General features: G+C 42.4%; 1 long non-coding RNA gene across 1 annotated transcript in view; it reads left to right on the top strand.

Moving 5' to 3' along the window:
• Positions 1 to 1983: 1983 nt before the first annotated feature.
• The window catches only part of LOC120325072, a 49076-nt gene continuing 36613 nt past the window's right edge, over positions 1984 to 14446 (top strand). The window contains exons 1-2 of the long non-coding RNA XR_005566881.1: positions 1984 to 2081; positions 9666 to 9701. This is a non-coding gene — a long non-coding RNA (uncharacterized LOC120325072). The remainder of the gene's footprint in view (positions 2082 to 9665; positions 9702 to 14446) is intronic.

The following is a 14446-nucleotide window of genomic DNA, read 5'->3' as shown; positions in this document are numbered from 1 at the left end:
GTTAAATTGTAAACTTGAGACCATAAAATTACAGGACACAGAGGTCCTAGATAAGATCAGTGAGTTATATATGAAGTGTAAGACTTCTTGAATTCGTTATCCTCCCCTCTGCCTCCAAAAAATGCTACTGAGATCTGTTAGATCTGACTGATAAACCATTCAATTTGAAATAAAAATAATTTTACTGGAAAATGTTCTGGCTGAGCTGTGGAATATTTAGTTTATTTATTAAATTGTAAGTGTCTGACAAATAGCTCTAGTTCTTCTGTTACATTTTCTTTGAGCTGAGAGTAGGCCTGTGCCATTTTTTGCAGTTGTGTTCATGCATTGCAACTCAACTGTGTGTTGGAACCTTTAGTTTCATATGCTTTATGTCTTTTCTTTGATTTGACTGATAGAGAGCACCCAAAGGTGCCTTATAGAGTGAGGGGAATAAGGGATGAAGGAGAAGTGTCACACACTCCCCAAAATTGCAGATACAGTTTGCTCTGGTAGTGAGAAAATGCTGATTGATAAAGGGTGAGGATACTTTGTGTGGTCCTTCAGTGAACCTGGGGCAGAACAGCAGTGGCTGTGGGTGAGCACGGTGTACAGTGGGAATGTGCATCAGCACAAGTGTGTTTTGCTTGCATGCACCATTAAAAGAGCATCTGTGTGAATTTTTGTGTGTGGAAATAGGAATGAGAGAAGAAAGAGGGGGGGGAAAGGTGATGGAGAGTGATCATGGAGAAGGAACCTTTGGTCTCCAGTCATGGAATGGAGATGAATGAATGTCTACTCCTGTACAGTCTGAATAGAACTTACTATGATCATATGAGTAATTAGAATAACTTAGGAGGAGTTGGTTGGTGTTTGTTATATGGATATTGCTGAGTGTAGTAGGTGTCTCATAAAATACCTCATTAGATACCTTGCCGAGTATTTTGTCTGCATTTACCTCTGCTGCCAGTATTTATGTATGTGATTTTAGATCTAAATTTCTGAAAGGGACTTCTTACCAGAATTGACCTCTGGAGTAACCAGTCTTCACAGGAGGTTAGTTCAAATGGAGCATCAACAAGGCTTGATGAAAATTTTAATATGTTCTAGCAAAATATGTGGAAGGATACATTAAAACAGATACATGCATTTTCAGCATTGAAGTGGATGTGGGTGATATATGTGTATATATATATATATATACCCTTGCTGTATATGTGTGTATGTGCTCGTGGACATGTGTAATGAATGTATATGGTAAATGCTTTTCTCAGTGCACTGCTGTGTAACGTGTTGACCTGCACAGTCCACAGCATAAGAGAAAGCAGATGTGTTCTCAATTGTAATGAAAATACAGTTTGTAAGGGTTTTTTTGTACTTCTTATTTATTGCAATGCCAGTAAAGTTCATTAAAGCTGGCTTGAAAGGCAAAAGCAATTTGATACCTATTAAGTAGATCATGTTGTTTTATGAACATTGAGGTTAGTCAAGAATTGTTTATAGTACCAAGGAACGTGGTAAGGGGCTAGTCCAGCCAAAAAAGGCTTCTCTGGAGTGATGACTTCTTCTTCCCCTGGGGAAACTTCCATGGATCTCAGAATCCACATTACACTGTGCTGTAATGAGGGAGGGTTTGACTCTGTGCATGCTGCAATGTGACGGTAACTTTAACAACTTCATCTATGGCAGAAATACTTTGAGAAGTCTAAAAGCTTCCCAAATGAAGGTCTTAAACTGTGATTTCCTTGGGACATGAGTGTTGCCCCTTCCTGCCTGCAGCCCCTGGACCTCACACCCTCTCTGTGGTGCACGAGATTCTGCGTTCGTGGTCTCACTGAGGTCCTGCCCTTTGACAAGGTCACACGGTGACAGTGCTGAAAGCACCACATAAACGCTGCTTTGTGTGCACCTGGGGCTGGGTTAAAGAAGAGCAGTGGACAAGGGCACTTGCCTGGACCAGGCTAAACTCTGCCTCTCTTTGTTTTTTCTCTCTCCTGCAGCTCAAGCCGGGTCAGAACAGCTGCCGGGGCAGCGACAGCGAGAGCGCGAGCGGGGAGTCCAAGGGTTTCCATCAGAGCAGCTCCCGGGAAAGACTCAGTGACGTGAGTACGACTCCTCCAGCTGAACACTGCTCTGGGGAACCCTGCTGGGCTTTTCTGAGGGCTGTCAGTCATAACGCGATTTAGTTTCTGGGATGGTTTGTTGCTAAAATCTCCTTCTTTTGGGGTTTCTGGAGAGGAAGAGGTAACAATCTCCTGCCCCAGTTCAGAAAACTTCTTAAAGTTTGATACAATGTCTTTCTGTGTGCAAATACTCATTACTTTTGAAACATTTGAAGGCCATTTAATGAAGTAAAAATGTTCTGCATAGTTGAGAAGTGAGGTGGCCTCTTTTTACCCCAAGTGGGGAAGGAAAAGAATGTATTTCTTTGGGCTAAATACTGTCTTTATGAAAAGTATTAGAGTGTCTAGAGAGACTCAGCTAACTTATATATAATGAATTGATATAACATGGCCAACAATAGCATAAGCTCTGCCTTTATTGCTCTACCTAAACTGCTGTGGAAGGGCCTGAGATGGCAGCTCTGTGGAGAGTGTTTTTCTCCACTAGAGAATGCTGGTCATTCACGGGGTGACACACACGAGTTATTCTGACAGAGGAATGACTACAGAAATCTCTCTGTTGCTGCAATCAGATTATTATTATTTATTATGTGTACCATCACAATCCTTGAGTGTTTTATTCATAGTTCTGTGTCCTCTGTGCTGCTACATGCTTTACAACACAGAATATAAAGGCAGCCCTGTCCCCAAAGAGTATCTAAATTGGGGATTTTGTAGGTCAGATCCTTGGCTGGTAAAAGCATGGATGGCTACATTAGTCAGCCCAATTTGTATCAGCCAGCAATCTGGCCCTACTTTCAACTAACCCACATTTTGGAAATGGGGATTTTATCGATAGCATGTCCATGTAGATTTGGATGACAGATACCAGATGGTGTCCTCTATAGGCCAATCCAATAAAACTGAACTGAGCAGGCATTAAAAAAAATACCTTTGTAAAGGATACATTTCATTGTGCAAATTTAAGCCTCGAGGCACACAGCTAGCAATTTTTGCTGAATTGTGCATATCACTGGAACAGATGCCTGATTTTTTCTTTTTCTGTGAAAGTGTGAAATCTGTAGCACTTTCTTTCCACATCCCTTTGTCACCTTATTGTAGAGGTCCATTTCTTCCCCAGAGCCAACCTTTATGGGTACAGTCAGCTAAACTCTTCAGAGCCTGCCCTTCATAGCTGTCAGGTGAGGTCACTCTGGGGGCTCCTTGGAAGAGCAGATTGAAACCAGAGGAGATAGTGAGTAAATGTTCTGTACAGGTAGCAGTGGATGGCAGCCTGTCACCATTGCCATCCTGTGCCTCTGAGCCCTGTGGCAGCTGAGAAGTCACTGCAATGAACTCCACAATTACACAGCACCTTCCAGCAAAAAATTTTCACAGCTCCTTACACACATGGTTTTAATTTAGCCTTGTTGCTCCCTAGCAATGTACTGAGTGGAGAGCTCTGAGCCTTATTGAGCTTCCCAGCAGCTCACAGCACTGCAGTGCCAGACCTGGCAGTGAGAGCAGAGTCCTGCTTCCCCCTCCACCCACCAAATCCACTTTTTCTCTGATGTTTTTACAATACTTTTCCTTTGTCTTGGCACTGTGGCAAATTGAAAGGAAGTAGAGAGCAAATACAACTTCCCCAGTGCATCTGAGAGAGGACAGAGGGATTCACAGGTTGCTCAAAAGGAACGTTATGTAAATATATGTGAAGATGTACATTTGAAAATGTTATACATAATTTATATTCTGCTTAATAAGGAAATTTCCTTTATGCTTTGATAATTCATCCCAATACAAGCATGTGTCTCTGGTCTGGTGTTACCAGTTCAGCTGAGATTTGAAAAAGATGCATGAGATAGTTTTCATCTTACCTGGGCCTGTGGTGGCCTTTCCCAGACTCCTTCAGTTCAGAGCAGCACATCCCATCCTCTCCCAAAGCCAAACGCCCCGTGTGTTGAAACGACAGGGCCTTACAAAGTGCCAGTGATACTTCCACTTTCACATGTGGGGGAGCCTGCCCTGAACTTGATCTTGAACACAAAGATGCTTCAAGAGCTTAACAAGGTTATTTTAAATAATATCTTTTGAAGAAGTCAGTTGTCTAATGATACCCACCAGTTACTGTCCAGAAAACGTGTCAGACAACAGAGTAAGCTTTCTCTGAAGATTCGTTTCTGTTTTCACAACTATTTTCTCAGAAAAAAATACACAAAAAGTTGTACACCCAACAGAAGATAGAACAAAAATATAAGACATGGCAGGCAGAGTAACCCTGAGGTCAGAAAGCAAATTTTGGCCATGAAATATAACGAACCTCCGCTAATGTAGCCTGACAGCATTGTAAGATTTAGCTCCTGTATGGAAATGTGGATAATGAATGAAGCACACATACTGCAGGTAGATGATCATTTCCTGATCATCTGTTGTAAGCAGGCTGGTGAACAGCAGTGCTGGAGCTTCATGGGCCTTGATGTGGGGCCTAAGTGATGGTTCAGTGACAGATGCAGGATGAGGGAGATGGGATAATGAATATGCAGTTGCAAACGGACACCTCAGTGCCTTCATCCTCTCTCCTGTCAGGTATCTTTCAACTCTGCCTGTTATAGCTGTACCTGCAGTCCTTGGATAACACAGAGTGTGTTTACAAGGAGTGACTCCTTTCCAGGCTAATGAGATCCAAGCCGGTAATTTGCAGCAATTGTGAGAGGTGGGCAGAAATGAAAAGAAGATAATTCAGTGAAAAGACCATGTTAAACAGGAGACTTTTCTCCTAATGAAGCTTGAGATAGCATCAGACAGTAGGAAGAGGAATATCCTCTGTTCTTGTCAGATGCAATGCAGTGAGACTGATTTCCATCAACTCCTTTCTTTGTCCTCCTCTTGCACGTGTGTGCACAGGCACACACCCCTCTGTGAGAGAACATAATTAGCAGAGAATTTGACCTCTGCTAGATTAGGGATAATGATTGCTCGAATGCTCCAGTGCAGGCACGTGGCAGTGCCCTGATGCAGCTCCCCGTTTGAATTTCATAAACCCATGGCTCTCTGCCTTTCTCCCCTTTATAGGTTGGGGTTTTTTTGGAATGACAACTTGTTTTTTCTTTTATGGACGGAGGTAGCTCCAGGGGCCTAAAAGAGAAATTGGAGAGCTGCTCCTCCTTTATATATAGGGTGCTGTAGTCAGTTTAATCTCATCCAAATCTTTCCAGTAGTAGAATTCATTTTGTTGAGATCTTACTTGGAGACAAGATGGCAGTGCTTTCTCTTTTGCTCAGCTTGGAGCTCAGTCAACTTGTTTTCCTTATCTTTCTGTACGTATTTAGTTTTAATTGAGTCTTCCCTCTTTGGAATACTTTTTAGTCATGTTTCACAAAACAGCCAGGAGATCTATTTGAGGAAAACATGAGAATTACATCTAACCTGGATGGCGAATGCACTGAGTATTCAGGGGTTCAGCCACCTCTTTGCTGATCAAAAAATCAAAACACCTGATTCCTTTGGTGCACATTCCTAAATCCCTGATCTATCTGATCTCACCCTGCCTGCTGCTTCTGGTGTTGACTACAGGGTTTCAGTGAGGGGATGAGTAGCAGAAGCCTCTCACATGTGGCCATGGGCTGGGAGGCAGCACATCATCCACTCTTGCTGCACAGCAGAAGCCTGGAGCGCCTGGACTCTGCTTGCTTTGCTGAACAAGGAATCACAAACCAGAAGAAACAGTTGGCACCTTTCTGTCTGGAATGTTTTTCCAATTCCTGAACAGGGAGTGGGACAGGAATCTTTCCATTTGTCCCCTACATGAAAGGTCTCATCCTGGGCTCTCATCCAAGCTGATGCACTCTTCATGAGTGCTTCCCTTTTCCCAGTGCTTTGTGTGCTCCTACTGCCTTGTGGGCTTTGAGAGTAGGTCACAGTGAGCTATCACTGAGGGTGAAGTCCTGAAGTCCCCTGCCCACCAGGTCTGTTGCTCTTTGCTTCGTGAAGAAACGTGTCTACACCCCCAGCAGGTTAATCCCGTGGGCAGCTCACGGTTTCAGGCTCAAATATGGGATATTTCCAATTCTCTTGTCTCCCATTCCTCCCACCTGTACAGAGCCCAGAGAAAGACAAACTGAGGGACAGTCTTTGGGTTATGTGCTCTGAAATCCTCAGTGCTGTTCCTTCTCCAGAATGTCACCAGCAATCTTGGCTGTATCCGAAGTGGGATCACACAGGCAGAGCTCTGTGTGTGTTTGTGTGCGTGTGCCAGGAGCTGATCAGCTGCAGTGGCTGCTGCTTTGTGTGTGTGTGTTTGCGAGGGGGTGTATGTGTGTGTTTGTGTGTCTAAGGTTGGGTGCTTAAATGCTTTGTTGCATTATGTTAATTCCTCGGCAGTGCAATCAAATTCATGTCGTAATTAAAGCTGTCAGTTGGAAGGCAAGCCAATCGCCAAGAAAACACAGCATAACAAATGAAGTGAAATGATTCTGCGTGTAGCTATACAATGCTTCGCCAGGCATGAAATTAAATAAGTAATTTGATGTTGACATCAGAAATTGAAATGATACCCACTGTTCCTTCATTCAGTCAGACCTGCATAAACAATAGCCAGAACAAATATGTACAACACAGTCTTTCTCCCCACCCAGCTCCCCAAGTAATGCACAATATATATGCAAAATGGGTATAACTGTGCCTTCCAAGACCTCAAGGATGTAATTTTCTTTGGTACACAATAAACTAATGCTTACATGAGGGTTACTACATTTTTGCTTCTGGGCCAAAGTTCTTCTCTTTAAGAAAGGAAGGAAACAAAACAAAAACCAAAACAAAACAAAAAAACCCAACAAAAACAAACCCAGAATGAAAATAACAAAACCAAAACCATGTTAATTTTAAGCAAGTGTGTTTTGCTGATGGGCACCTAATGCAGGCTTCTGCTGGTGGTTGTGTGAATATCAAGTAGTATATCTAATGTCCTATTTTGCAAAGGGTTTCGGAAAGTGAAACCATTACCTCTATTATAGGCACACTTTATATAAGAGATGTAGAACCATCCAGTGCAGGATCACGACTCAGCATGGGCTTGTAAAGATGCTTGTGCAGTTGGTACCCGGGCTGGGCACTGGGTAGTGGGATCCTGTCGCTATTGGGAGTTATCCAGAAGGTGAGAAGTTGTCTCTTGCATAGCCCTCGCTTCAGCCTTTGTGCTCCGTCAACACACAGTTCACACACAGCTGACGTAGTCATCCATGCATGTGCAACACAGTCTTTTGTACTTCAATTAAAAAGAGTTTGCAAACTGTACTCTCCATATGCAGCATGCAATGTGTGAAGGGCTATATTTCCATCCGGCAAACTCAAATTCCCTGGAAATGCACAGTTGTTCAGTGAAAGTCATTTGACTGCTATGTTTCGACTGTCCTCCCATAGCCATTGCAACATTGCTTTTGAAGGAATGAAAATATTCAGTGGGAAATATTTTGTTTGCTTATTCTTTTTTTCTTCCATTTTATTGTTTTGTTTTGATACTTGATCCTTCCAAAACTTGGAATAGAAAGCAGACAAAAATTACACACAGATGCAGAAGGCAAACTTTGGAGCTTTCAGCCAGTAAAGTAAGTTTTAAAAATTGTTAGTGAAAGAGTGGGACTCACTTGGCATCTGTACATAGCTGAAACAAAAGTGGTTATAATGATTGCACGTGTTGTACTTGTGGGCAGATCTCTTCAGCTTAAATTAAAAGAATGTAAATGGCATGAAGCAGAAAGTGGGATGAGTGAGGGGGAAGGCAGGCTTTGTGGTGTGCTTTGCCAGGAACGTGGATGTGTTTGATACTGGAGTGTGCTGCACTGCACTCACTGCCAGGGGCTGCAGAGCTGCAGCCTGGGGGCCACAGGCTCCCAAATCCAGGGCCTGTGGCCCATGGAGGGCACTCCCCATCTGGGAACAGTGGCCAGGCTGGGCAATGACCGGGGCTGTGGTGGTGACCAGGTTATTCCCAGCACAGAGAATGGTCACAGCAACACTGAGGAAAGCAGAGCAGCTGTGCTGAGCCCTGGGGCCTCATGGCCACTTGTTCCCAGATCTGCAGTGCCCATTCTTGAGCAGAGGCACTGTCAGGGGCATTGCCACCGGGCCAGGTGGGCCTTGCTGTGGATGATGGTGGTAGAGAGAACTCGAGGCTCCAGAACAGCAGGAGTGGGGACAGGAGGACTTTGGAATTTATTTGTTTCTGTGGAGCTCCCCTTGCAGGCTGATAACCAGACCTGTGCACTGCAGATCTGCTTTTGGAGTCCCCTGCAGACGAGTCTCAGAACAGGGATGAAGGGATGCAAATTCTCAGTCTTTCCAAGGGTTTGCCCAGGCCGGTTGGGCCCCTCTGCAGTTCCTGGTTATCCCTGAGCTGTGGCATTACTGAAAATGAGCCTGTGCTGAGGAACAGAAATGAGAATTGAGCTACAGGAGTTACAGACTGGTTGTCTCAGTGCTCACTAGAGAATGGTCCTCTGCTTTTTGCTTCCTTGTCCATCGACTCTCCGGGCAGGAGCGCTGGGAACTGTTCACCCACCTTCTAATGGAACAGGCAGTGACCTGGATTAGGACTGAGATGTTTCAGTCTCTCCCCGTGTCTCTAAGAAAACCTGCTGTGTAATCCCCATTGCTTAGATGAAAAACTAATGAAACAAAACCCTTTATCTCCTTAATTCCTGTGAATGTAGAGGTTGTGATCATGCCCCACTTAAACTGAATTTCATGATGGTTTTTTGTTTAAAGCATTTAAACCATTTGATTATTTCCCATGGTAATAATATTGGTTTCACTTATTCTATGAGTTTGGGTTCTGAAATCTATTTCACACTGTAGATGTTTGCTGCTTGTGGTTTTTCTTTTCTTTCTCAGTCCTTGGTTTGTCAAACAATGTGGACATCCAAATGGGAAATTGCAGTGGCTGCATTCTGAGAAAACGGCACATTGACTGAAGCGGCTTCTCTGTGCCCACGCGTTCTTTACATTTCAGACTACTAATTATGTTTACAAAATGTCTCATTTTAGAAAAGCACTATATGTGTACTAACCAGGGCCTTTCGGGAATAAATTGGCAAACAGGTCATACACTGAAAAAGTCATCCAAACCCACCGGGCTTTTTGTTTTGAAGTCAGTCTACTTTTTTTTTTTCCTTCCCCCCCTCCCGCCTGCCCCTTTGTGGCCACGAAGCTGAGTAGCTGGAGTCCAGGGCATTGAATGTCAGCATGTCAGGGAGGCTGGTTGATGAGTGTCTGTTTAGTCTCAGTGCAGGGCGAAATGCCATCATTAATTCATTACCCAGCTGCCTGTCAAATAAATTGGCAATTACGTCCACCGCAGAAGCTTGGAATTCAGTAAATAGCACGTTACCATCTCAGAGTCGTTGAGAGATGTAAAGGGAAAAATTAAGCAACAGCGTGTTTGTTTCAGTAGCAGATGACAAGGGGCAGCACATTGGTGCTGTGATGTAGTGATGAAAAGCTTGGAAAGGGCTGGTAATGAGCTGTGTGGATTGGAACGTGTTAAAAACCATCACTGACTTTCCACTTTGTCTTTGTGTTTTGTTGCAGAGCTCAGCTCCTTCCAGCTTGGGAACAGGCTACTTTGTAAGTGTATCTCAACTTTCACACATGTGCCTCTGAACAGCATAGCTTCCTCCTCAGACAAAAGTGCCTTGGTGTGTGGGAAAGGGACTAACCAACCAACCCCACTCTGGCCCACAGCTTAACGTGCCTTTGTTATTTCTTCCTCCACAAGTGCATTGGAAGTAGGGTTTCCAACACGGTGGCCAGTGTTTTCCTGAACTAATTAATTACTACATAAATTCCAACAGTATTTAATTTACACAATTAGAGCAAAGAAAATGAACCATGGTCTTGCCAGCTCTCTAATCTGAGATGGCAGGGTCTTGATTTCCCCTTGTAGCAATTCTTTGCCTCATCTCCTGTGTACCACAGTCCAGAGAACGTGACACAGTGGTTTCTACCTGTTGCTTAGGAGCCCCATGTCTCATGTTCACTCTTGGGAAATGCAGCTGTACTTGTATTTATGCCAGATTTACGTTTTATGTCCTGAAAAGCGGATCAGGCCCCAGCTGGTTTGAAAATTGATCAGTTTTTTTGGTTTTGTGATTTATTTGCATGCACCTATTGATTTAGCAGTCTATATACCTTTCTATCTGTTCATTCCCACATTCATCAATATACCTTTTACTTGCACAGATAAGTTTGGAGGTAAAAAAATGTTTTCCAGTCAATCCAATGTACTGTTTATTTTCTTCCAAGACTTGTATTTAAATTGCTTATACCCTGTTTCACTTGTTACTTATGCTCTTATGAGAACTGTGTTCTCAAAGGATGTCTTTTCTGCCTTTATAAAACTGTAAGAGAAGCAGAGCGTTATGTGTGTCCAAAACCAGGTGGGTAAAATGCACTTATCCTGTAGCATTGCTCTGAGAGGTTAACAGCATAATCAAAGCCTGTTTCTATCTTTTCATCAGACTCTGGGGAAAATAAAACTGTATGGTATTCAATTACATGATGGAAAAACTTTGTTGCTCTCTTGTCAGATTCCCAGAGAGTAATTTTCTTCTGTTAGTACATGGTGAATTTAGTCTTTTGTCACAGGGGTCGATGATCCTGTAAGAAAGTTATGTGATTAGACTGTGTTCATGTGACCTCACCTGTAAAGTATAAAATGCAAGCACAAAAATTGCTTAATACCTGGAGAAATGCTGTGTCCTGCTGGATTTACCTTGGACTTCTGCACCAACGGAATGTTCATACTGCTGGTGGTGAGGTGAGAAAAGAGCATCACCAGTTGAAAAAGCTTTGTGGTCGTTGTTCTAATTATGCCAAAGCCCAGATCAGTGTAAGGTAAGTTGTGAAACAAAAACAGACTGCTTTCCTTTTTTCAGCAATTTCCCTGATTTGTGTCACTTGTATTTTTAAGAGGGAGGGGATGAATGGAAAAATGATATCAAATGGCTCAACGTTTATTTTGCATTGAAACTAAAACTCGAGTGTCTTCCCATAGTTCAGAGGAAATTGCTTTCCTTTGTCTGGGAAAATTCAAATCATGTGAACATTTATAGACATGCTCTGGAATGGGACAAATATAATATGGGCTGAAGGGCTGTAACATATATATCTATATATAAATATATAAATAAGCCTTGTTCTCCTTACAGCGAGAGCTGAGTATGCATGGTTTGAGAGCGGTGCTCAGCTTCATCTTTAGGCAGCAGAGGTAACAGAAGACAAGCCATCTGCTGTTCCCTGCACCATACTGTCTGTGGGTTGGTCCAGTAAAGTGAAAATCTGGAAGGTGTCAACATCCCCTATGCTCCAACGGAGAGCTTGAAAGTTTCCAGTTCTCCTGAGTGAGGGATTTAGTAACAAAAAGAAGCTTGACATCTTCTAGGGCCAATGTATTGGCACTTCAAATCATTCTAATTTGGATCTGTGTTGGTGGGGGAGACATCCCTTGTTAGGTGCCATTAATACATTTGACTGAGCTGTTTCTTGTCTCTAGTCACAGTATTAAGATTTCTTTAACTTTCTTTTCATTTTCTTCACTAATAGCCAAGAAGGTAGAAAATACCCTTCAGCTTCTATCTTAAAGTTGTTTTCTTAAAGTTGAGGGTTTTTTCCTCCCTTTTCACTTTGGAAAATTGTTTTTAGGATTATCTTGCTTATTGTTTTAAAGAAGTCAGTACCTTTATTAACTTACATGGGGCAAATAAAACCCAGATGTGTTTTGTGGTACCAGACAATGAGAAAAATGCTCCAGAATGATCCAATTAGCATGTGTTTCTGATAAATGTAATTATTGTATTATCAAAGTGCAAAAGAATATGCACTTGAATTGACTTCTTTTTTCCAAAGCTTTTAACTAGAAAAGACTGTTAGTTTTTGTGTTTAGTGTTAACTCGGAACATCAAAACAGGGGTCCCTGGTCTCAAAGAAAGTAAAAATAACTTCTAGTTTAATAGATAATAACAAAGCTTTTGCCTTTGGAAATTATTCCATATGTGATATACATTGTATATGAAATATTATGTATTGCAGCTCACCCAAGGAAACATAGGAACCAGGTAAGTTAAAATGCACTGGTGGACATCTACTGCATATGGAAGCAAGTTTTATTCAGAAATGAATGAACACTGAGGTACAGATTAGGTAGCATTTATTTGCTGTTTAAATCCAAGTATTCATGGACTCTTTGTGTGTTTAGGCCATGCTACATAGCATTGAGATAATACTTGTTCAACTTGGAATCTCCTTTGAGAACCATGCTTTTGCCAGGCACTCAGGTTTGATGGATGGTGGGTCATGTGTCTGCAATGTTTGTGGATCCTGTGCATGCTACGGCAAAGCTGAAATGACTTTTAGATCCTGATATTCTACAGAAAGTCTCCTGAGATCACAGAATGTTTAGGAAACATTTATAAAGCTGACACTTCCCAGTAACACAAAATCGTTTCTGTAATATCTCTACGATAGCTCCATCCTAGGAATTCATTCTGCACTTTCAGTAGTGGTGAAGGCTGAAATCTTACCTGATTATATACAATAAGTAGGTAAATTTCTGAATGGTAAAGATGGAGAGCGAATTCTGTCCTTGTTGGCTCTGTGTTAGTGCTCCTTGAAAAGCAATAGGTAAAGTTAAAATGCATGTGCTCTGGGGAGGGCATTCCCACAGCCTGCTTTGACACCCCACCTTCCCCAGGAAGGCAGTGGAGAGGGTTGGGAATCTCCATCAGGTGATTCAGCCTAACCCACCCCCAGCTGGGGTGATGGGACTGCCACTGATTAAACAGGCTTTGTAATGAGATGCCTTCAGCAAAGGGGACAGGGGGAGTGACCACTGATGGAGTGTTAACAGTGCAGGGCTGTCAGGGAGTTCTAAATACCCAACAAGTTTGGTCTTCAGTTAGGAACCACTCCCTTTTACTTCTTTCACGAGTGTTGGTGTGTTCAGCAGATTTTGTTGAATAGACATTTTTGTTCTTGTTGGAATCTGCTTCCTCTGTCTCGGTGCTCCTTGTCAGAGGAGACACTTTCCCCTCCTGTTTGCATATTATTAGATCAATAGTCAGAAAGAAGAAACAAAAGTCATTCTGATTCTCCCGTGTCAGGCCTCCAGGCAGTCTTTTGCCTCAATTGCAGCATCCCTGTCCTGAGTTTCCTCTTCCCAAGCCACCTGTGTTACAGGACTCCAACTGGCCTGACTTTACTGTTTGCTGTGGGTTCGGGCCAGTCTATGATTGGTGTATATGAAAAAAAAATCTAGACATGCTGTTAATATTGGTGCACCCTAAGAAATCATAACTGAATGCTTCCTGGGAAATCTCCCCGTTGTCTTTGATATTTTTTGCATTTTAAATGGTCATTGTCTCTCATCAAAGACAGACTAAAAGGCAGATTATGTCTCATCAAGAAGTCAAAACAGACAACTGGAAATTAGAAGTTAGAATTTTAGAAAAAATCACAACCTTTTTAACTTTAAAGGAAAAGCTATTTGAATTATGTGAGTTTTTAATGTTGTCCAGCTGCTTTAAGATTTCTGGGGGTTGAAATGTTTTAGAATATGATTGGAATTTGTATAACAGTAAAGCTTTTTCTCTTATTTGGCTTTGAAGAATGATTTTTGCTCATTTATGTATCTTCCATCCAGCCAAATTAACATTAAAAGATATAGTGGTTCATTGGTTTGCAACACAAAACAGAGAGGAAATCAAACCTAAATAACTGAATGTTTTCCTTCTAAACAACAAACCTGATTCTGAGGACTGTCAAGTTCTTTGGCAATTGCACAGTTTCCATGTTTATGGCAACTTATCTCCATTTCCTGCCCGGATCTACTTCTTGAGTCTTTGTGGCAATTTCTGAGGGTTTTCTGTTCCTTTTTTTAATGCTTATTTTTGGTTAGCAGGTGCTGCCTTTTTTTTTTCCCTCCCCCAAATACAAGGAGTTTGTGGATTTTTCAAAACTAAATAAAATTCATTAATAAACCGGTGATGGAAATAATATTTGGAAGGCAGAATAAAGCTCCCATGACCCTTCTCTTCCAAACGATGCTCTTGCTCCACCTAAAAAAAAGAAACAAAAGCTAAAACTGTGCTTTGCACGTGGGCTGGTGACTCAGACAAACATAAATCGTGCCCGTATTCCCAGGGGCTCTCGCTAATCAGCTGTGCTCTCCGGCCTGGCCCCGGGTGGGTTCAGTTCAGCAGATGTTTGTGTGGTTACAGCAGGCCACTGGGACACTCTGGGTTGTGCAGTGTTGCATTACATTACTCAGAGCTCTAAAAACTCGTCCCAAGGAGAGTAAGGGGAGCACCAGTGGT

Source organism: Pipra filicauda, unplaced genomic scaffold (assembly GCF_003945595.2).
Source record: "Pipra filicauda isolate LSUMZ 115617 unplaced genomic scaffold, ASM394559v2 scaffold817_size131463_pilon, whole genome shotgun sequence".
Classification (NCBI taxonomy): Eukaryota; Metazoa; Chordata; class Aves; order Passeriformes; family Pipridae; genus Pipra; species Pipra filicauda.
This window is presented reverse-complemented; position numbering and strand designations above follow the sequence as displayed.